The sequence below is a fragment of the Equus caballus genome, chromosome 18, assembly GCF_041296265.1.
Source record: "Equus caballus isolate H_3958 breed thoroughbred chromosome 18, TB-T2T, whole genome shotgun sequence".
In the NCBI taxonomy this organism is placed as follows: domain Eukaryota; kingdom Metazoa; phylum Chordata; class Mammalia; order Perissodactyla; family Equidae; genus Equus; species Equus caballus.
In genome coordinates, this window is record NC_091701.1 from 30,793,911 (window position 1) to 30,816,512 (window position 22,602).

The 22,602-nt window shown below is 38.5% G+C and overlaps 1 long non-coding RNA gene across 1 annotated transcript in view; it reads right to left on the reverse strand.

Moving 5' to 3' along the window:
* LOC102148778 (uncharacterized) overlaps nucleotides 1–22,369 on the reverse strand; it is a 74,793-nt gene extending 52,424 nt beyond the window's left edge. Inside the window, exons 1-2 of the long non-coding RNA XR_011428487.1 lie at nucleotides 22,209–22,369; nucleotides 22,066–22,123 (exon numbers count right to left, since the gene is read on the reverse strand). This is a non-coding gene — a long non-coding RNA (uncharacterized lncRNA). The remainder of the gene's footprint in view (nucleotides 1–22,065; nucleotides 22,124–22,208) is intronic.
* Between the last annotated feature and the right edge of the window lie 233 nt (nucleotides 22,370–22,602).

The window sequence follows — 22,602 nt, forward strand, 5'->3', positions numbered from 1 at the left end:
GTCCTGGGCATTTATCCCAGAGAAATGAAAATTTATGTTCATACAAAACCTGTATACAAATGTTCAGAGCAGCTTATTGGTAATACCCGAAAACTGGAACCAACTCAGATGTCCTTTCAATGGATGGATAGTTAAACTGTGGTACATCTATACCATTGACTGCTACCAAGTAATAAAAAGGAACAAATTATTGATAAATGTGATAAACTGTATAAATTTCCAGAGAATTATCCTGAGTGGAAAGACAATCTTAAAAATTTATTTATTACATGATTCCATTTATAGAACATTCTTGAAATGACAAAGTTGTAGAAATGGAGAACACTTTAGTTGTTGCCAGGGGTTAAGGAGGGCGTAAGGGCAGGAGGAAGATGGATGTGATTATAAAAGTGCAACATGAGGGATTCTGATGGTGAAGGGAATGTATTTTACTTTCACTGTATCAATGCCAACATGCTGGCTTTTATATTGTAGTATAGTTTTGCAAGATGTTAGCATTGGGGAAACTGGGTAACCAGTATATGGGATTCACCACATGTGAATGTACAATTATCTCAAAATAAAGTTTAATTAAAAAATGCATATATGTAAGACTTTCTCTAACAAAACCCTGATAACAACAAGCATTGAATAGGAGAATTACAAACCGATCTTGTTCACGAATAAAGATAGATGCAAAACTCTAGGTAAAAATCATATCAAATCTAATTTGAAAGAATATTAAAATAATTTCTCATTTTAACATAAGATTTATTTGATGACTATAAAGAATTTGATATTGGAGTATTTATTAAGTAAGACCATAACATCAATAGGCTAAAAAAGTTATCCCAATACTTTGCAAATAAGCATTTATGATGGTTAATTTTATGTGTTAACTTGACTGGACTAAGAGATAGCCAGATAGCTGGGCCATTATTTCTGGGTGTGTCTGTGAGGGTATTTCTGGAAGAGATTAGCATTTGATTCAGCAGATAGTGTAAAATGTGGGTAGGAATCATCCAATCTGGTGAGAGCCAAAAAGAGCAAAAAGACAAGGAAGGGTGAATTCCCTCTCTCTCTTCTTGAGCTGGGACGTCCATCTTCTCCCATCCTTGGACAACAGAGCTCCTGGTTCTCGGGCCTTTGGGACTCCAGGACTTATACCAGTGTGCCCCAGGTTTCTCAGCCCTTCAGACTCAGACTGAATTATACCACTAGTTTTCTTGGTTCTACAACCGGCAGACAGCAGATTGTGGGACTTCCCGGTCTCTATAATTGTGTAAGCCAATTCTTATAAGTCTTCTCTTTCATGTGTCTATATACATCCTGTTGGTTCTGTTTCTCTGGAGAACCCTGACTAATACAGCATTCAACAAAATCCAACTTCTGTTACTTTTTTTTTTTAAAAAAAATGACAGTATGGCAGAGACTGTTATTAGGCACCAAATATTTATATGCTTCTTAACCTTTCCCAGTCCCCATGAATCTAAATGGTCTAGGTATGTGACTAATTCTCACCAGCTGAAGCAGAAGAGAAAAGTTAAGAGCAGTTGTGTCCTCTCCACATTCAATCTCATTTAAGTGGCTGAAAGCAAAAAACTCAGAGGTGGGAGAGTTAGAATTTGGAAGCACCATACATCCCTAGGACGCTATGTGGAAAGAAACACGTAGGAGCCTGACTATCCCTTAGCACAATATGAGCAAAGGATAAACCTTTGTTGGGTTAAGCCTTAGAGATTTCAGAGTACGTTTGCTATTGTGGGATAGCCTTGTGTTAACCCGGCTAATATAACTAGAACAACCCTCAATTACCATGATAAAGAATATCTATTTTGAACCAAAAGATAGCATCATATTTGATGCTTCCTAAACCAAAATCCCACAAAACAATTGCTCTGCGATCCTTGGAAAAATAATTTACAGCATACCTGACCTCTCTCTTGGTAATTCAAAGGGCATATTTGCATCTTAAGGACTGAGAAGTCTTACAGAAAAGAAATCTCTATACCTTTATTGAGCTCAACATTTCACAAACTTATTTGAAAACAGTAATCTTTTAATAAGTGGTACATCTATTCACCAATGTATTTGTATTCTACAGAATAAACTGAAGAAAATAAGGTGCTAGGACCATTTCCATGAGATTCAGAAAATAGACCAAAATATCCACTGTTTTTGTTGGACTAAGATTTGTGCACAAGGATTTTTATCACAGTTTTATTTATAGTATAAAACAAACAATAGATAAATGTACTTATCTAGGTAGAGATATATTTAAGCAATAAATATATATGAAATAAATATAAAACAAATTAATAATGTTTTCAAACAATGTTGAATGCCTGGAAATTGCATTGCTAAGTTCAGAAATCAGGATGCAAAACCGTACATATAGTATGGACTCAGTTAATATACACACATGCTCAAACATATACCAAAAAACTACATCAAAGTACTAATGGTAGTTATCTCTGGAAGCTGGAATCATAGGCAATTTTTCACTTCATTCTTCACACTTCTCAATATTTTAATCAGAAATAATAAACAGTATTTTTTAAAAAGATATAGAAATAGGACAGTCCCTACCTTATAAAATTTCTGCTTTGTCCTTCAGCTGGTACATTATTATTAATAATAATGCTTATTGAGCAGGAATTATCTCTTTTCAGCATGAAACATCTCATATTCATGCAAAAATAATCTTAGTATTTATTATTTTTAATGAGAAAAATGTGCTCAGGTCGAACAAGTCTTATCAGATACTTGATATAAGTATGTAAAGGAGAATTTGACTTAGTAAAAACTGTCCTGTACACCAAAACATTACAATTGCCAATAAGCTATGGGGAAGAAGACAGAGGCTGGCAGCTGGCAGCAAGAAGAATGGCCTGAAGATTCAGAGGGTCCATCCCAAAGAGTGTGGCCTCGAAATAGGTCCCAGCGTGGTCCGATAGATTCCCACCGCCACCAAAAGCAACGACACACACGCACACACGCAGTCATGCTTCATAACGCAAGCTTCTCTAAGGCCCTTTTCTTTTTTCCGTTCTGTGACTGCTTTAAAGTCTATAGCTGCCCATTTTCTCCTTGCAGGATCTTCTTCATCTAGAATTCCTCTACTAAAATAAATATTTGAGAACATTTTCACTGCATCATTTCCAAGACAAATTTATGGCTGACTGTAACTTGACTGGAAGTTAACTCACTGCTTCATCGTCTTCACGGGAGCCGACTTCAAGGCATATTTCAACACTAAAAGCCACTTGGTGGATATATGTTGCCTCTTTAAGCAACATTTCCACCATAACCTCCAGATTATTGTTTTTTTTCTTTGCTCTTTTTCTTTCTTCATTTCTGCCTTAATTTTTATTTGAACTTTGAAACTCTGATATGTAATGTCATAAATTGTGTTGGGATAGACATTCTGTCAAAGACCTTAGGAATAATAAAATTGTATCTCCTCACAAAATTAGCTCAATGAAATAAGCGTATACCAGTCCCATATTTTGCTTCTTTTCGCATATATTCAGTTTTCAAAGAGGTATAAAATGGTGTTTCCAAGATATAGCATTGTGCTGTCTTTTAGAGATCTTTTTAGTTCAGCTACTAAAAGAAAGAAAAAACAGATCCATTAGAGCATGCACCTACATTTCAATCTTTTTTTCTTTAGGTTTTCTGTAATAAATACATGGAAAACAATCTTTGTCTATTCACTGAATCATAGTATAATATAGAGGGAAAAATACAGCCTTGGAGTAAGAGCTGTGTTCCAGCCTCAGCTCTACTGAATATTTTTAATGACTGTACACTACATCATTTACCCTCTCTAAGCATCCATTTATTTTTCTGCAATGAAAGTATAAAACCACCTGCCTTACAGGTTTTAATAATGAATAAATGACATTAATTAATGTGTTATGTAACCATCCATCATTGTTAATAATTAAAGTTTTCCCAATTATTTTGATTCTAGTTTATCTATTGTCACTAAAAAATATTATCTCCACTATGCCTAACAGATTTCAGTGGAATTTCACATAAATTCCATTTCTTGCTCCAAAGAGCAAGAAAAACTTGCCACCAGGAACAAGTTGTATAAAATACACCTGATTTTTAATTTTAAATTGCCCATTGACTCTTCTAAATCCTACACTGGAAGGAAGCATTTTTTAAAGGTCATTTATGACATTGCAGGCATGAGGTTTGTAAAATATTTTCCTAACCCATCTCCAATGACTTCCACAATAAGAGTTACCTGCGAAAGCCTACTATAGGCTGTACAAATATATGTAATGTGCATAAATATGTAAGTATATATTGACACATACATATATATGTAGGCTGGATACATATATATATATGCATACACACACACAAGTATGTGTGTGTGGATAGATGGATAGATAGATTACACATCATGGAGTCTTTTCCCTTTTTATTATTAACTGCTAAAAGCATTTTCTGCTTAATTATACATACCCATGAATTGAATACTTCAGAGATTATTGACAATTTTTTATTTATTTATTTTTTCTGCTGAGGAAGATTTGCCCTGAGCTAACACCTGTGTCAATCTTCCTTTATTTTGTATGTGGGATGCCACCACAGCATGGCTTGATGAGTGGTATGCAGGTCCACACCCAGGATCTGAACCAGCTAACCCAGGGCCACTGAAGCAGAGTGCATGAAATTAACCACTACACCACCAGGCTGGCCCTGTCACTCTCTATTAAAGCAATAAGTTGATAGTTTTCTAGGAAACGGAATTCCATTGTCCTCTATCAGGCTTTCATGTTGCCAGTTTCAGTTGGCCATTATTGTAGCAAGATGGCAGCCTCCACTCTGAAGCTAAGGAATGCCATTGGGATAGAGTGAGATGCTGCTTTAAACTACCTTGAGTCATTTTTGTTTTCCTAGTTTGTTGTGGGGAGGGAATGGAGGCAGTTAAGTACCTACTATAACGTCGGTAGTCTTACTATTGAGATGAATCTATTTTGACCTTTGTTCACATTCCATCTGCTCTAATGACTACAGTGAGTTCACAGGTTCACAATGAGTCAGGTTTCACTTACATCCTCAGAAACATTTGCAGTTTGGAATACTTGGCAGTAACACACTCCAATGTGGAGACCCGGAGTGAGCAAAGGATTTGTTAAAGACGTTACCACAATTTAGGTAATATGGTGAAGTTCCTGCACTGAAAAGACCTCGGTGTCCTGAGGTAGCCCTGGAACCAATCATAGCATCATAAAATTGACTCCCAGCCAAATCGTGACACATTCCCAATACAGGTGAAATCAATTAAAATAAATATCGAGAGCAACTTTGTAAGTGTGATAAGCCACACAACTCTCCCAGCTAAGCAGCCGTATATGGAAAGGGAAAGGAGCAGGATTACTCCCTTGCCTTAAGGATGAAGTGGGAATCCAAGGAGAACACATCTGATAGGGATTGAATCACATTTCCAGGTTGACATCTACATGTAAAACTCTGTCATTAGGATCAAACCGGAAAGCACTCCATTCTCTTCTACTGCTTCCGAGTCATAAGAACCATCCAAAGCGAATGAAAGCAACTGCTCCTACACTAGAAAAAATCAATCAATCAGGGAGTCCTTACCAGCAACTACCCCTCGCAAGGTGCTCCATCTCATTCTCCTTAGTGGGTTGCTCTCATCTTTTTTTTTATCTCTAAGCAGTGGAGGACTCAATCCTTAAAATCTCTTCACAATCTATACTTAACTCAATTGGGTGCTTTATCCAGTCCCAGAGTTTTAAATATTATCTATTCACAGGAAAAAAAATTCTCAAAATTTTATCTCTAGCCCTGAGCTCTTGAATTAACTACAAACATATCTACTTGACATCTTCACTTAGATATCCAACAGGCATCTCAACCTTATCATATCCAAACTGATAGTTTAATTTTCCCTTCCCAACCCATCTGTCCTGCAGTCTTCCTTATTTTGGTAATTGGCATCTCTATCCTGCCACTTACTCAGACCAAAATCCTTGCAGTCATCTTTGATTCCCTTCTTTTTATTAATAAATTCTTCAGCAAAAGTGTCAGCACTTTTTTTGTGTTATGTCCAAAATCCAACCATTTCTCAATGCCTCTACTGCCACCACCTTGGTCCAAGCCACCAATATCTCTTGCTTGAACAGTTGACTAGCCTTCTAATCAATCCTATCAATTTCATACTTGCTTCCCTACAGACAACTCAACAGACACAGCAACCAGGATGATGCCTTTAAAACATGTCTTACTATGTCATTCCTCTAACTACAACCCATCAAAGGCTCCCCATGTCATTAGGAGTAAAATCCCAAGTATGTGGTGCCAGCGTGTATAAGGTGTTGATTAATCTGGATTCCTCCTAGGGCTCTGCTTTCCACTCCTACTTTTTCCCAGCTTGCTCTACCCCACCCATCCTGGGCTCCTTCTTCTTCAAACACTGCAAGCACACTCCCACATTGGGGCCCTTGGATCTGCTAGTCCCTCTGTGTAGAATGCTCCTCCACCAAGATGCTCCTTACTTCCTTCAGATTTTTACCCAAAAGTCACCTCCTCAGAGAGACTTTTTGCAATCAATATGTGTCCCACTTCTCTTGCTTTATTTCTTATCAGAGTTCTTATCATCAGATATATGTGTGTTATTTGTTTATATTTTTGTCTTCTCCCCTGACTAGAATGTGAGCTCTCTGAGGACAGGAGTTTTGTTTATTATAATCACCACATTGTGCCCAGAATATAATACTATGCCTGGCACAGAGGAAATGCCCAATACATATTTTAAATGATGAGCACATCAAAACAGTTCTTGTCTTCAAGGAACTCACTAGCCAGTAGGGAAAATCAAGATATACACAGCCAACTATAATGCAAGCCAACTGTGATTAAACAAATTACAGGATAGCACACAGGAGACAAAATTAATTCTAGCTGGGGTTAGGGAAGGGTCAGAGTTTTCTCACACATCCAGACATTTGGACATACACAAAAGTATTTAAATTAGGCTGAAATAGATCAATGAGATTTCTACAAGAAGAGACATGGACACCAGCCTGGGCGCAGGGAAAGAACTTGAATGCTTCGAAGTGCTCAACATATTCAAGGAACAGCAAATGATCCTGGGTGGCTGCCATCTGGGAGGTGAGCAAGTACAAGGGGAAGGGGACGGGACTGGGAAAATAGAGAGAGCCATAATTTGAGGATTTTGGAATGTGATGAAAGTGACATTGTTTTATGCAATCAGGAAATATTTGTTAAGAATCTACTCTAGGCCAGACTCTGTGCTAAGAGTTGGGGATGTAGAAATGACATCCCCAGGTCCTGTGTTTAGGAAACATACAGTGGAGCATAGGATATATGAATGTGCAGACAAATAATGGTCACAAAGTGTTATGAGTGTCATAGCAGCCATCTAAAGGGCAGCACGATGAAGGAGAGAGGACTCGATAGTGCAGAGGAGTTTTCCAGAAAGATTTTATGAAGGAAGCCTGAGTCATCGACATTTAAGTTGGAGAGTAAAATGGTGGGATCTAAGTTTTAGAAATATTATGCAAGTTAGAGTAGGCAATTGATTGGAGGCAAGAGAGCCTACAGAAAGAGGTGACTCTCTTCTGGGTAAAGTCTAAGGAAAGCCTAATCAAATTACTTTAGACTTGAAAAGACATCTCAAGCCTATCCTCTGTGCTGGTGAGTACTTAGCTCCTCAGAGACTTCCTAACGTTAAACCAGTTTCATATGGGTAAAAGAAAAGGCAATCAGAATCCTGATTACCTGATAATAAATTACAACATTTCTCTTTAAGTTAAAACAGGTAAGAAATCTAGAGAAAGCCATGCAAAAATCCCCAAGACGAGTGTGAAGGAAGAACAGATGAACCAGGCAGAGTGTGCTATTCCATAGAATGCTCCTTCCTAAGGGGACAATCAGTTACACCACAGCACTGGATTTTATCATTTACATTCCTTGTATATTCTCAATAGCTTAATAATAATCAAATAAAAAGGAACTTGTAACATACTTGCTCCCATCCTTCTGCAAACCCTTTTCATGATTTCAAGATGTTAGTTCTGACAAGTTCAAATCATACTCATGATAATTAGTATTTGACACTTACAGCCTCTTCACTAACAGTACATGTTGTTCATTTGTCAACATATAGTTACAGTATAGAAAATATTTATCATATGTAAGAACCACATTTTGAGTCATTTAGGAACATTTTGATAAGCTAAACATACTGAAGGATGCTTCCTTCTCTGATTATTTTTTCCCTCTGAGCTATTTCTATTTTGTTAAGATGTAATTTTATAAGCTAAATTAATTTTGAAATTCCTACACTTGTTGGGTTGAATCCCTCAGAATTATTCTCTGACTCACAGAAATGGAGTCATAAAATTGACTTGATGAGTTTAAAAATTTAAAGATGAATTAATGTAATTTGCACACATATGACTATATGAACATATGTTTCTTTTTCTGGTCACTACAAATGCATGGAAAAGCATATATCATTTCCCATGTAATATTCAGTATATTTCTCTTTTTTTCTGTAAAAGTTAAGTCCAATTAAATTTTTATTCAAATGCTTATTTCCTTGTGGACATTCAAAGCCTGTGCATTTCTTTGCTTTCTTACAGTAATTCTTCTGATTTAGGATTGCTTATTAAGATTTCTTCTCTAGACCAGCATGAATATTTCCTTAGAGAGTTGGGGTCAGGTTCAAGTGTGGATGGCATCTGCATTCATTATTGAATTGCAAAGAAATAGAAGTGTGAGGTATAAAGACAGTCACAGTTGTAAGTTAAAAAAGAGTTTGTCAACATGAATTAATTTTAGAATGCTTAAAGTCTGTCCTGACCTTTTAAGCTGGGTCTACAGGTATAGCCACTTTGACACCTGTTTGTTAGGAACCGTGAATCTCAGTCCATTTACCTCCCAAAGTTACCAGATCTAAAAATCAGCCACAACATGCTACCATCCCTTCTGGGTAGGCAGCCAAACTCCCAGGCTGTAGTGGCTCCTGGGAAAGCTTTTCTGACCCCATCTGGCCGGGCACTCTCACAAGGGAGCCTACAACACCTGCTCATGGCCGCTTAGCAGCTTCTGCATAAATGTCAGCTGCAGATAACGTAATGTGGACAGAAACGGTCCTAGCATTCTGGGATTTTACAAGGCAATTTGATAGAGAGCCGATCAAAATAAACTGTGAAAGTAAATAAACACTAAGTTAAATATACTTGGAGAAATGGCATTAGAGCGTATTCATAGAAAACAATCCTCCTCGAAGCAGATTCCCAGGGCTTCTTTGTCCCGGGATTATTTGATACATTATCACAGTCTGTAGGGATGTACGTAAAGAGTATTATGGTAAAATTTAGTGAAAACAGTACAAGCCTGTGAGAAACTTCAGTTGAGTTGAAATACACAGAGGGATTAGGTCAGAGAAAGATAAATGTATCTTTAAGCAGCGTGTGCCTGAGAAATTACGCATGATCAAAAGTCTTCCCACAGCCCCACTTATGACTAAACATTCTTAGCATGAAGGAAATTACAAACAGGTACACTACTGTATCGGAATTGGAAATGAATAGTTTTCTATGTTTCTTTATTTTCTTACGTTTGTATAGTCCTTTATAGTTTAAAAAAGAACTTTCACAAGCATTATTTTCTTTGATCCTTACAGCAACGTGGTGCAGTAGGTAAAAGATTAAAAAAACAAAAAACAGTCTTGGGGAAGCCAAGCTGTAGATTTGCTTGAAAAACAGTCCTTGACTCCACCCACCAGCGTGTGTGTCTGATTGCAAATTCCTTGCTTTCCAAACAAACTCAAGAAATTTCTGAATTTCCTATGGTTTCAAAAGACCTGTATCTGTTTCTTCCCCCTTTAATTAACGAGAATAAAAATGTAAGCATCCAAAGAGCCCGGTACAGTCAATACAGCCTGGTGTGAAATTGTAGACATGAAAATGTGAGGAAAGAGAATAGAGCCAACGTGACACATTCACACAGTACCATGTTGCTAGAAGACATCCGTAGGAACCTGTAAAATCAATTTGAAGAAGCATCTTAGGAAGCCCTCCTTATAAGGACTGTTTTTATCCAACAACTGTTTTCCAAGGTCATGCTCCTCTTTAGGAATACTTCATTACTAAAAGCCTAATTTCTCTATTATTTACAACAGTCATTGCCCTTGAGTGTGGATCTGTGTAGAAGAAACATTCCATGGCAGAGAGCTATCTATTATGAACTTTAAATGTACCTGTGTTGTCCACTAGAGAGCTCTACTTTGGTGTTCTTATGGGCATTTTTAATCCAATCTCTTGAAACTAATCTCACTATCTTCCTCCTCCAACTGAATTCTACTGTACCTCCTCTCTCAATAAACAGCAAAACCATTATCTCCCAAGCTATCAGCCTTGTTCCGTGGACAGTTTCCCTTCTCTCTCATCTACACATCACTTAGTCCCCTTGACCTTGCTGCCACAACATCCCACAAATAAATGCCCTCTGCTCTCCCCTCGCTGCTGCTATTTCAGTCCATGTGAAAAGGTAACAGGGCCTGGAATTCTTGCAGGAGCTTTCTTCCTGACCCACAGAATTAAGTCCTAGCTCCTAAGCATGGCATGCAAGACTCCTGCCTTATGACCCAGTCGCTGCCTAGTTTTCCAAACCAGGCTAACTTAATTCCGTCCACAATGAACTGCTTGCAGTGCCCCCCGCACCCTGTCAATGCTATGCAGTCTTATTTCTCCACACTTTTGTTCTTTTTGTTCATTCTGCACAAAATACACTTTCCCCAACTCTGTCTGTCTCCTTCTACGCATGTTGCAACATTTAGCTTAAACACACCTCCTCTCTATTCTCCCATAATTAGCTGCCTTCCTTCTATGTTTCAGTTACTCCTGCTTTAATTATTACTATTATTATTATTGATGTTATTAGATTTTTTGTTTAAATTTCTTTTCCACCGTTTTCCGTTTCACTAGTTTAAAAATTGTATGCTCTGTACCTATTATTCACTTCTGTCCCAAGCACCTAACATACATAGCCAACAATAAACATGTGTTAAATGAATCGATGGTAAATGATTTTTTAAATCTCCAGGAAATTAAAAAAAATTCTTTACAATGGCCTAATACCAACCTGAATATTGTTATTGCCAAAAAGTTCTTATCTAAATCCATGTTTTTTAAATGTGCAGATAAAAGGAAAACTGAAAATAATCACTACCCTACTGGCAATAATTATTACGTTAATCAGTATCCCATATGACTTTGAGAGGAACAAACTGAGCCGGATCCCAAATTAATAGCCCATATAGACAAGAAATAAACAAAAGATGATTTATCATGATGATAATAAAAGTTTTCAATCCTTCCCATTCATCTTCTAATTTACAGTATCACCTTTGGGTGAAGGAACACTAACTTTAAAGACTATACTGAAATAATTACCATTGCCTCTCTACCTGTCTGAGAGCTGCCTCCAGGAAGTTCCATAAAACTTCTTGGGGCTATTCATGGAAGTTGTCTAAATGACACGTCAACCAAGGAGCCAATGTGCTATTCACAAAATGTATACCGATACTGTGATGAAGGGATAAGACTCAAAATTACTTTTACTGGATGGAAAATATCCCTACAAAAACAGAAAACACAATTAAATGTACAAGTGATAGTCTCTTAAGGATAAAAAACTAGCTGTAAAAACTCAATATAATAAAGAAATAGTTGGAAACGCCTTTTTAAAGGAAAAAAATGAAGTTGAATGTGAGGATTTGTCTATTTGTTTCACGGGTCAGAAGACTTCAGAGGATGATGTCCAGTGTAAGTCATCAGGCTCGCTCTCAAGGAAAGCGGGTATGAGCAAGAAGGTTCAGGGAAGAATTACAAAGAGTACTTAGCAGAAGGGAAAGTTAGGGAATTTCAGGCTAGGGGAGAGATGCCAAAACCATAACAAGGGGACGACTGATGATTTCAGATGTATTAAGAAGTTAACATAAACGGCACTCAAATTCTCCATATCAGTGATGGCCCCAAACCAGAGAATATTGTCAAAATCAAAGAGGAAGAGATTGGGCTTAGGAAAAAAGAACCACTTGACTTTGTGAGTGATAAAACTCTAGACGACTACTGAGCAAGGTTTTGAAACCTTCCAGGAAGGACTGAAAACTGTCTGTTTTGAAAGGGTTAGGCATTCAGCTTCCTGCAGGAAGAAAGACACACCATATCTTCTTTCATGAATATTTCCAGTTCTGTGAGTTAATGACAATAGCTTATAGTCATCATATATTTACATAATATCCTGAAAAACCAATACACTCTATGTTTACTTAATATTCTCAAATTTCTCCTCCAGAATAAAATGTCATGACGAGTTTAAACTTTCCTCATAGAAGGTATGTTTGAGGGCTTTGACCATTTTTGTGTCCACCAGCCTCTTCGGTTTCTCTGTAACTTCTAATAAATACAGAGTACCAAAAAATACACAACTCTTCCACAAGTGCCCAGGAAATGCCAAGTCAAAATAGGCAGATTACTCCATGGCCTCTGCATGTCGTGCATCTATTAATACACTGTAGGATCATGTTCACACTTTTAATAACAGCACCAGGCTGCTGACTCACATTCGGGCATGTTTCTACTTCCTTCGTACCTACATAATTATTCCCTTTCTTGTATCAGCCTGGATTATTTTTTTCCCTAATCTCATCTAGTTAGCTTGGCCCACTTTTCTCAGTTTTCAACAGTCTATTGAATTGCTATCCTGGCTTCCATGTAACAGTAATGCTACCAAAATGTGGACTTTCTTTTCTAACTTTCAAACAATCAAAGGATAAGGAAGATCGGGGGAAACTCAATAATTCTTTTCAATTGTGTGCAAGTCTGTCTGCTAGGTGCTGAGGGTAAGACAAACATGGTTCCTGCTTCCTAGATTACAGTCTATCACAGATAGAGATAAGGCAATAGAAAACCACAACCCTCTGTGATAAGAGCTAGGATAGGAAGGGCAGATGGCAACAGGACAAAGTGAGACTGTGAGCACAGGAGAATGATGGGTCTAGATGCTGCGGCTGCATGTTGCATTACCACCTGACCTCCAAAGGGAAGGAAGCAGGAGAGGGAGAGGCATAAAGGCTGAGAATTTGCACAGATATGTAAATTAGCTCCTTTAATCCTCACAACAACCCTATAGGGCAAGTATTGTTATCCCAACTTTATAGATGAAGAAACTCGGCATTTAATAGGGTAGGTAATGTACCCGAAGGTCACACACCTCTAGCTAATAAGTAACAGAACTGGAGTTCCAATCCAGGTCTAGATGACTCCAAAGTTCATGTAGGAGACCATGCTGCTTTTCAAACATACTCTGTTTCTGGTTCTTTAACAGAACTGCCACATGGAAAGAAATCTAAAATTTCAGAAGTCTCGTTAATGTCTACTCCTTCCCTTTTTTGTGGCAATCAGTCAAAACATGACAATAAACTGATTTGACATAAGCTGATCCCAAACTATTCTGGTAACTTCCTGACACTCTGAATTCAGGAAGACAACTAGCTGATGACTTGCTAGTTATGTTTCCAGGGTCCAGAGATATCATAATGCATTCATAATTTCAAGGGTCACTATTTCTTCCAGTTTTAAAAAGGGTACCATATTTTTCCACCTTTGGGTATTCTTGTGTTCTGCAGAAAATACTCTACAGTTAATAACAGTGTGAAGCACTCAACAATTTCCTAAGTAGCTTAAGTATCTATTTAAAAGGTTCAGTGATAGTAGTTTCCTGTCATAAGCAGGTAGCTAATATTTAATATCTATTCAAATAGGAAAAGGAAACAATCCAGGAAGTCAACTTAGCACAGAGAATTGTTTAATAGATGACATCTGAAATTCTATGTTCAACTCCTGTTACTATCATTCATCCAATAAAAACAATGCTTAAGCTAATTCCTGATAATTCCCTCTAAAAAAATTCTCAGGGTGAGAGTACACCATCAGCAACAGCTTGTCCCCATTCTGTACCTGACAGGGAATCTGTTCTCTGTCTGCCCAATTCTCTAATTTCCCTTGGCTCAGGGAATGATCCAGTTACTATCAGCACAACCATATCCAGCCCTCAGGATTTCCTTGATAGATCATATTCTGATAGAGTCCTAGAAACACCTACTCTCTCTCCTCAAAAACCTACCAATGCAGAATTTAAATTGGCGCAGCCACATTAGAAGAACCAATATTTACTAAAGCTTAACTTATACATACCCTATGACCCCCCAACAGAAATGCCTACATATGTTCACCCAGAGACATGCACCAGAATTTTACAGTAGTGTGGTTTGTAAGGTCCAAAAGTGGAAACTATCCAAATGCCCAACTACAGTAGAATGAATCAATTGTGCTGTATTCACACAATAGAATACAGCAACAGGAATGAATAACTACAACTACGCGCAACAACAGAAATGGATCTCACAAACGTAGTTATGAGTGAAAGACAGATGCCAAAAAAGCATATACAGCATGATTCTAGATATGTAAAGAACAAAAATAGGCAAAATTAACTTATTCTATTGGAAATCAGGATAATTGTTACCACAAAGGAGGGGTGGCAACAGGAAGACAGAATGAGGAGGACTTCTAAGATGCTGATAATATTCTCTTTCTTAATCGGGCTTTTGGCCAATTGAGTGTGTGCGGTTTTGTGAAAATTAATTGACTTACTTTTCTATATATGTATTATACCTCAAAAATAAATTTTTAAAGTCCCCAAAGGCTTAAAATTTTAAATAGCTAATTTTGGTAGAGATTAAAATGAACTGTATAAAATGTTACCTGTGGGATAGAATGTTTTGAGTAAAGATCTACATTCTAAACAATATGAACTTAAATCTCTGAATAGACCATCCCTTGCTCTTCCAGAATTTATGAGATGCTCATGCCTCCCTATACATTGCCCCTAGTCTTTATTCTGGCTGTAGCTCCCCAGTCCACTGCCTCTGATCATAAAAAATGTTCCACTTCTACCAAAAGACTGCGCCAGCTCTTGAAAGACATGCCTGGCCTGTGGGCCTTGAAAGCAAGGCACTTTCCAACTAGCCTCCAAATTCTTCTCCTTGCCTCTAAATATCCTGCATTGATCATGCAGTCACCTTCTCTCTCCAGGGTACTCTGGGGAATCCTCCTCACAATGGGCTGTCTCTCTTTGATGTCTTTAGTTTGCCTCTTGTAGCAATTAAAGTAGGGAAGCTGAACTGTTTCGTGTATTTTTTTAAATTCACCCAAATGTCCACTTGACCTTGATGGCAGATAATGCTTTGTTTTTGTTTTCACCATTTCCCAGGAGGGTCACCTCCCACTCACGGCTCATTTATAGAGCTGAGTCATCTGACACACCTGGGCCCCCAAAATGGGCAAATTACAACTGCTTCAGGTCGCAAGCCCCTTCCACATTTTCTGGTTCTCTTTGGCAAATCATCACTCAAGTCCCTCAGCAGACTGCTTATCTATAGTGACATGATGATAATTTTATAATATTAAAAATAGCTTAAAGGGGTTGGCCCGTGGTATAGTGGTTAAGTTTGTGCACTCCGCTTCCATGGCCCTGGGGTTCACAGGTTCGGATCCCAGGTGCGGCCCTATACACCACTCATCAAGCCATGCTAGGGCAGCATCCCACATGCAAAACAGAGGAAGATTGGCACAGATGTTAGCTCAGGGACAATCTTCCTCAAGCAAACAAGGAAGATTGGGAACAGATGTTAGCTCAGGGCTAATCTTCCTCAGCAAAAAAACAATATCTTGAATATATATTAAGAGAAGCCAACATAACTCTCCCAGGGAAAGTAGGGAAGGAATCTGACATTTACCAAGTACCCACCATGTGCAGAACATTATGTTCCATGCTTTCCTGTACGCTGTTGTTTGTAGTCCATACACAACTTTGTAACATGGATATTATAATCTCCCTTTTACACATGACAAAATAGAGGCTCAGGGTTTAAACATATTGCCCCAAATCACACAACACGTAAGATGCAGAATGAGACAGTAAACCAGGCATCAGCAAATGTTTTCTATAAAGATACAACAAATATTTTAGGCTTTGCAAGTCACGTAAGGTCTCTGTCACATATTTTTCTTTGTTTCTTTGTTGGTTGGTTTGTTTTTACAACCCTTTAAAAACATAAAAACTATTCTTAACTCCTGGACTGTATTTGGTCCAAAGACAGTAGTTTGCAAGCACCTGTCTTAAGAAGTTTGGGGGAAATATGTGATAAAGCATGTGCTTTGGACTTTGGTCCAAATTTAAACCCTAATTCCATCACTTACTAGCTAACATTTATGAAGAGCTTATAAAGTCCCAGGAAACATTCTAGGTACGTTACATGTATTGACTTATTTAATCCTCAGAACAACTCTATGATGTAGGTGAGTTCTATTATTTCCTCGTTCTACAGATAAGGAAAATGAGGCCCAGAGTGGTTAAATAACTTGCCCAAGGCTACACACAGCAAGTGAGTGGTGTACTCCAGGGCATCTAGCTACAAAGCCCATGTTTTTCACCACTATGTTAATATTATCGAAGTCAATGATAAACTATCTGATCAGGATAAGTAATTGGATTGCACTTGTACATAAAAGGAAACTTTTCAGTTATTTTCAATGATCCTTTTAGCCTTGCAAGAAAAGGACTTAGTAACTGAGGCTATTGTAACTGGGACTGAAGCATCCAGATTCTAGAAGGTGCCATTATGTAAGATTATACAGGTTCCTAAGTCTGCAAAGCAGAACCTGAACAGGGCGATTGTTCCAAGGCAAAAAGATAGGCTAGATTTGAGTACAATTAATCAAAGTCAAAGGAGCCCAAGGTGTAAGTTGGGACTCAAGATGGAGACCTAGGGGATAATTGACAGGTATCCAAATGGACAGGCAGTTGGTACCAGGACCTGTAAGACATCAGGGTGCCCGGTTCAGGTAAGCCCTGGGAAACTTGAAATCCCCCAAGTCCATCCTGAGCGAGCAGTGAGAACTGACTCAGTGCCGAGCTGCAGAATCACTGCAAGAGTAAGGGAGGTCTTTGCCCTAGATCTGCATTGTACTCAGGAGTAGAAGTTAAGGCCCACCCTAAAAGCCAAGGTCAGTTACGTCCACCTACTGGAGTTAAAGATCTAGAAACAGGGACCCAGGAAAATCCTTCAAATATATGAATCTTAAATAAAGTTCATTAAAATCCAAGACAAGAAATATTGCTACTTATTGTTATTGCAATTAACCTGTTATGAACCACAGATAAGTAATATAAAGGTTAAAAAAAAGAAAGAAAGGAAATTATAGTCTTCTTGGTAGTTGCAATGGCCTACAAGGGCCTGCATGATCTAGCCCCTAACGGTCCCTCCACCTGAGATTCTTGGTGCAGGCTGTCCCCTTTCCCTGAAATGCTTGTCACCACCCCCTTCTTTGCAGCCTTTGTGACTGAGCTTACATTTTCCACCTTTTATCTTATTTTTGCTTTGTCACATTAAACTTTTTAGTTATACATATTGTTAGAGTGCTGTGTATTGCCTGTTTTCCTCACTAGACTGGAAGCTCCATGAAAGCAAAGACCCCATCTATTTAGTTCATCACAGTATCTCTACCCAGTGCTTAGCACTATTCCACAAATTTACCCTTGATAATTATCCATGATGAATAAATCTCTATTGGCAGGACATTGAAATACCTAAATATTATTTCTCCTCACAGACTGAACAAAAACTTCCTGAAGCTGAGAAATACGTACTCCAGATACAAATTATCTGTCAGTAGTCTTATGTAACAATACCAGGAAAATCATAAGACAGAGGATAAATAGAGTATCATCATGTTATTTATACCAAAATGTGCCCACATGGTCCCTGGGACAGAGAAGGGACTATATATATACAAAAAGATTTTGCTGGTAAACAAATAGCAAGAATATTTCTGCCTTCCACACAGTAAACACTATGCTTCTTTCTTTTGCTTGCTGATGAAAAAATTTACCAAAGCAATCAGTCCTGTTTTTCCCCTTCTATTTTTTGACTTGAGACGGCTATAATTTACTAAGTAAACTACCTGGCATCCTTGGAGTACTCAAAGTGCACGTTGTCTATCCACCACTCAAATAACAAGGGCATCTTTGGCATTCCAAATGCATACAAACTAATCAATACAGAAAAAGAACAAATTAATCAAAAGTTATGTAATCCTATACCCTGAAAAGAATCTGATTAAATCTCCATCCTTGGTAGCTATTTCTAATCTAGGACAGAGCAAGTGTTTACAATCTTCTGTGAGTTGACCTCAGGTGACCCAAGGGTGGTTTTAATTGCTTATCAAATGTAATTTTATGAACAAGATAAAGATATTGTGTATGTATATAAAACACCTTTGAAATACAGAGAGCCTTTCAAGATGGGATTTTTAGTTAGCTTGCTACTCTTTCTTTAGAGTCTAATTGATTTTCTTGACATCTCTTTAGCCTGGCAAACTGCCTGCCTAAGTACTTTATCTGACCTTCAGGCTGTGTGCCAGGTATTGATCCAATACCTACAATGGCTGTGTTGTACCAGCTCTTCCAACTTTGATAAGGGCTAATGTACTAGCGCCAGGCAGACAGGAAGTCAATGGTCTCAAAATTTCTCTCATCCTCCTCTAACTGTATCTTCCTTTCTTCTTGTGCAAGAATTTCAGGTTCTATCAAAATCAGATCTTAAGCAGATCAGATGGACACTTGGGCCTAATTTATCTTCTACGAATTTTTTTTAAAACACATCTTAAAAAAGCTCTCTAGGCAACAATAAATGAAAATATTTAGAAATATTAGATTTCTTGTTGAAGTTAAAATAATATTACTAGTTGGAGGGTTTCCTTTCTAAAGAAAAGTAAAACTAAATATGACTTACAGAGATGCTTAGGGAGGATTTAGACAAACTGTATTGCAAACAGTGAAGAGAAACCGGGTAGGAAGAGGTCTTGAAATCATGTCATAAATTAAACAATGAAAGAAAATGGGATTTTTAGTAAGAATAGTATGCTTGGGATGAGCAATGTGATAGCTATATGAGATTAATAAATTAATGTGACTCTAAGTATTAATTTGTACATAGATCTCATGTTTTTCATAGTTTGCCTTGACAAGAAACTTCTGGAAAGCATTTTCATTAGACAAATGGCCCTGGGCTGGCTAGAGAGATCCTCTCCAACAAAACACCCTGATTACTCAGCCCAAGATGGAATCCTTGGCAATGGAGAAAACAATGGACCTGAAGTAGAATCATTGAAATAAGTCCCTAGGGAAATAGAGAACCTTACTGAGAATAGATTGTGTATTTTGAAGATAATTTGAGATAGAGCAAGCTGACTGATTCCGTAGGACAGAGCTGCTACTGATATGCTTTGCCCTTTGTTATCTAACTTCAAAAAAATAGTTGGAAGGATCTAGAGACTTCATAATGCCTTTGCGTGGAGCAAAATGGTGTTGACTGGTGCCTAGCTTATCTGATCTAGGTCTTTTTGTAGCTTAGAATAGAGAGAAAGCCGTGAAAAATTTACTTTTAAGTTGCCAACCTGAGGGGAGCAATTAATATTTAGAATAAACAAAACGTGTACATTCAAGTCATATGCCACTTCAGGCAATCTACATTCCAACAAGTCATTCTAAGTAGCTGAATGGAGCCTGAGCTGAGGGCTGGCCATGGTGGGAAAGGGGCAGAGAGTCCCACAAAGCTGACATAGATGGAAAAATGCAGAGGGTTCTGCAGAAGTGGCTGAGGGTGCAGAAAGTCCAGAAGGTACAGAGCTGGCATGGGTCGGAGGGGTGCACAGGATCTCACAGGGCTAGTGCGCATAAGCCCAAGGAAGCTGTGCTGAGTAAGGAGCTGCCTGGGTTACTTTAACCTCCACCCACTCTGATCAAGAGCCACTGGAAATTTAGAGTAATTCCCTCTTTTCATCTGTTAGTTTCACTGGCCCAAATGATACCATAGACAGGCCAAAGAATAGACTTTTCAGCTACTCCTAAAACTTTCTGAATCTTAAACACTGAAGAGCCAGAGCATATACCATCAATGCACTAGGAGAGGCAGAGGGAATGCCTAAGAAGAGAAGTAATATTTAAGTGAAAGCAGAAGAGGGGTAAGCAATATGAAGGCTTAGAAATTCCTTTGGATAATTGCACACTCTACTCTGGCATAGAATCCAGATATTGACAGAACTTTGGACAGGAAAACTTAGCCAAATCCATGACTTCTGGGGAGGAAATGTTGAATAGAGAAGTTATGAATGAGAGTTGATGATTACTCCAGGTTGTTTTGTCAATTATCAGTTAAATCAGTCCTGCTGTTGTGATTACAATGGTGTTTGTCTCCAGCAGCTGGAGGCAAAAAGACCTTGAAAACAAGGAGAGGAAATCAACCAAAATTTGGCAAGAAAAAAATACTTCAGACAAATACACTTGGGGGCATAAATATCACCAAGTGGTGGAAGGTCTGTACTATTGCCAGGAGGGCCAGGAAGGGTGGCCAATGTGATAGGAGGGTGTTCATGGCAGAGCAACAAAATGCTGTTGCTGTAAGCCACGTGGATCATGTGAATAGGCAAAGACTCCATTTACTTTCTCAAGGAAGGGTCTGTGGGATCAGACCCGAGGTGCTATTTATGGTTTTGCATTATTAAAAGAATAATAATAATAAGACAGGAAAAATAGAGAGAAGCAGAGAGAAGAAATTCAGTAAATGACAAATACAGATGGTCCCTGACTTATGATGGTTCGACTCACGATTTTTCAACTTTATGATGGTGTGAAAGTGACATGCATTCAGTAGAAGCCATACTTTGAATTTTGAATTTTGATCTTCCCCCAGGCTAGCAATATGTGGCAAGAGCCTCTCTCGTGATGCTGGGCAGCGGCAGCGCCCGCAGCTCCCAGTCAGCCCCGCGATCACGAGGGTAAATAGCTGATATACTTACAACTGTTCTGTACCCAGACAACCATTCCATTTTTCACTTTCAGTACAGTGTTCAATAAATTACACGAGCTACTCAACCCTTTACTATAAAATAGGCTTTGTATGAGATGATTTTGCCCAACTGTAGGCTGATGTAAGTGTTCCGAGCACATTTAAGGTAGGCTAGGCTAAGCTGTGATGTTCTGTAGGATAGGGGTATTAATTGCATTTCTGAGTTATGATGTTTTCAACTTACGATAGGTTTGTTGGGACATAACTCCGACATAAGTTGAGGAAGATCTATAATCAAAATTGATGAGATCGACCTCAAAAAATAAAAAAATTGCCAAGTCACAATCAAAAAAGTGGAAGGGAAAGGGAAAGTGGGGTCCAAAAGCTAAATAATAAAAATAAGGAAAGAAGTTAAAATATTCATTTATAAAGCTACCTCTCAATAGAGTACAAAAATCACTTCACTTCTTTGGTCCTCAGTTTCCTCAATTGTAAAGGGAGGGCTAAGGATGATATGATTGTTAAGGCCTCTTCTAACGCTGAATATCTATGCCCAAAAGCAGGTTTTAAAATTCAGCTTCTTCTAAATCTGGCTCTAACTTCAATTTGGGGAATTCTCTAACATCTGTCCTTTATTCACATCCCCGAAAGGTCATCTGCTTATACTACCTGCTTATGAAAAGCACATTTGCCTTGTTTTTAATTGAAGGCATGGAGATGGGAGCAAGAGAATGAACTGAAAATCAAGAGCCCTGGCTTCTTGATCTGGTTCTCCTGCACAGACGCAAGATGTTTCCCTCATCTGCAAAGAGATGAGCCAGATTAGGTTATCACGGAGGTTCTTTCCAGCTCTGCTTACTGGTCCTCCCCACTTCTCAGGCCTTCACATGAGTTCCCATCAATTAGATGTCCCTTAGCAAGTAGAAGTCAACCACCAAGGAGAAAAAAAGTCCAGCTCTCCTGCATGCCAATTCTCCACTTAATGCGTTCACATAAATGACAACTAAGACATCACAGCTGGAGGTCAGAAAGTGCATAACACAAAAGGAAATAGTGGCAAGATACTAAAAGGCTAACTTCCCAAGGAGGTGACTCACTCTGTTACAGACCAGTTTCCAGAAAATCCAGGAGGAAGATTCACTTCTCTTGGAGACACTAGGAATAAAAGTCAGAGAGAACAGTCAACAGCTGACCATAATCCCCCAGCACTCAGAGGAGCTGGCCCCACAAATTTCCTCACATCTGATGTCCATAGCCGTCATCTCTGGCTAGTGCTGACTTGGAGACCACTAGAGACATCCTCTACATCTCTGCCCAGCAGTTCTCCAGCTTTCAGTTTCTTCCATGTCATCCCCACAGCCTGCGGGCCACTCCACACCCTGCATTCCTGTCAGGTGTCCTGTCAGGCAAAGCTGGTTCATTTGAGGTCATGCTGGCAGCTAAGCCCAAGAGGCTGCCGCCTGTGCTGTTAACCTTGCCAAGTTGAGCTGCATCTATTTTTTTTTCTTCAATCATTCCTAGAAATATCAATTCTGGAAAACTCTGTTTTCCCACATAAGGTTTTGGCAGCCATTCCTCAGCAGTTACCTCATTCTTTGCTCTGCTGCCATCTGAGAGAACGTACCAGGAAAAAC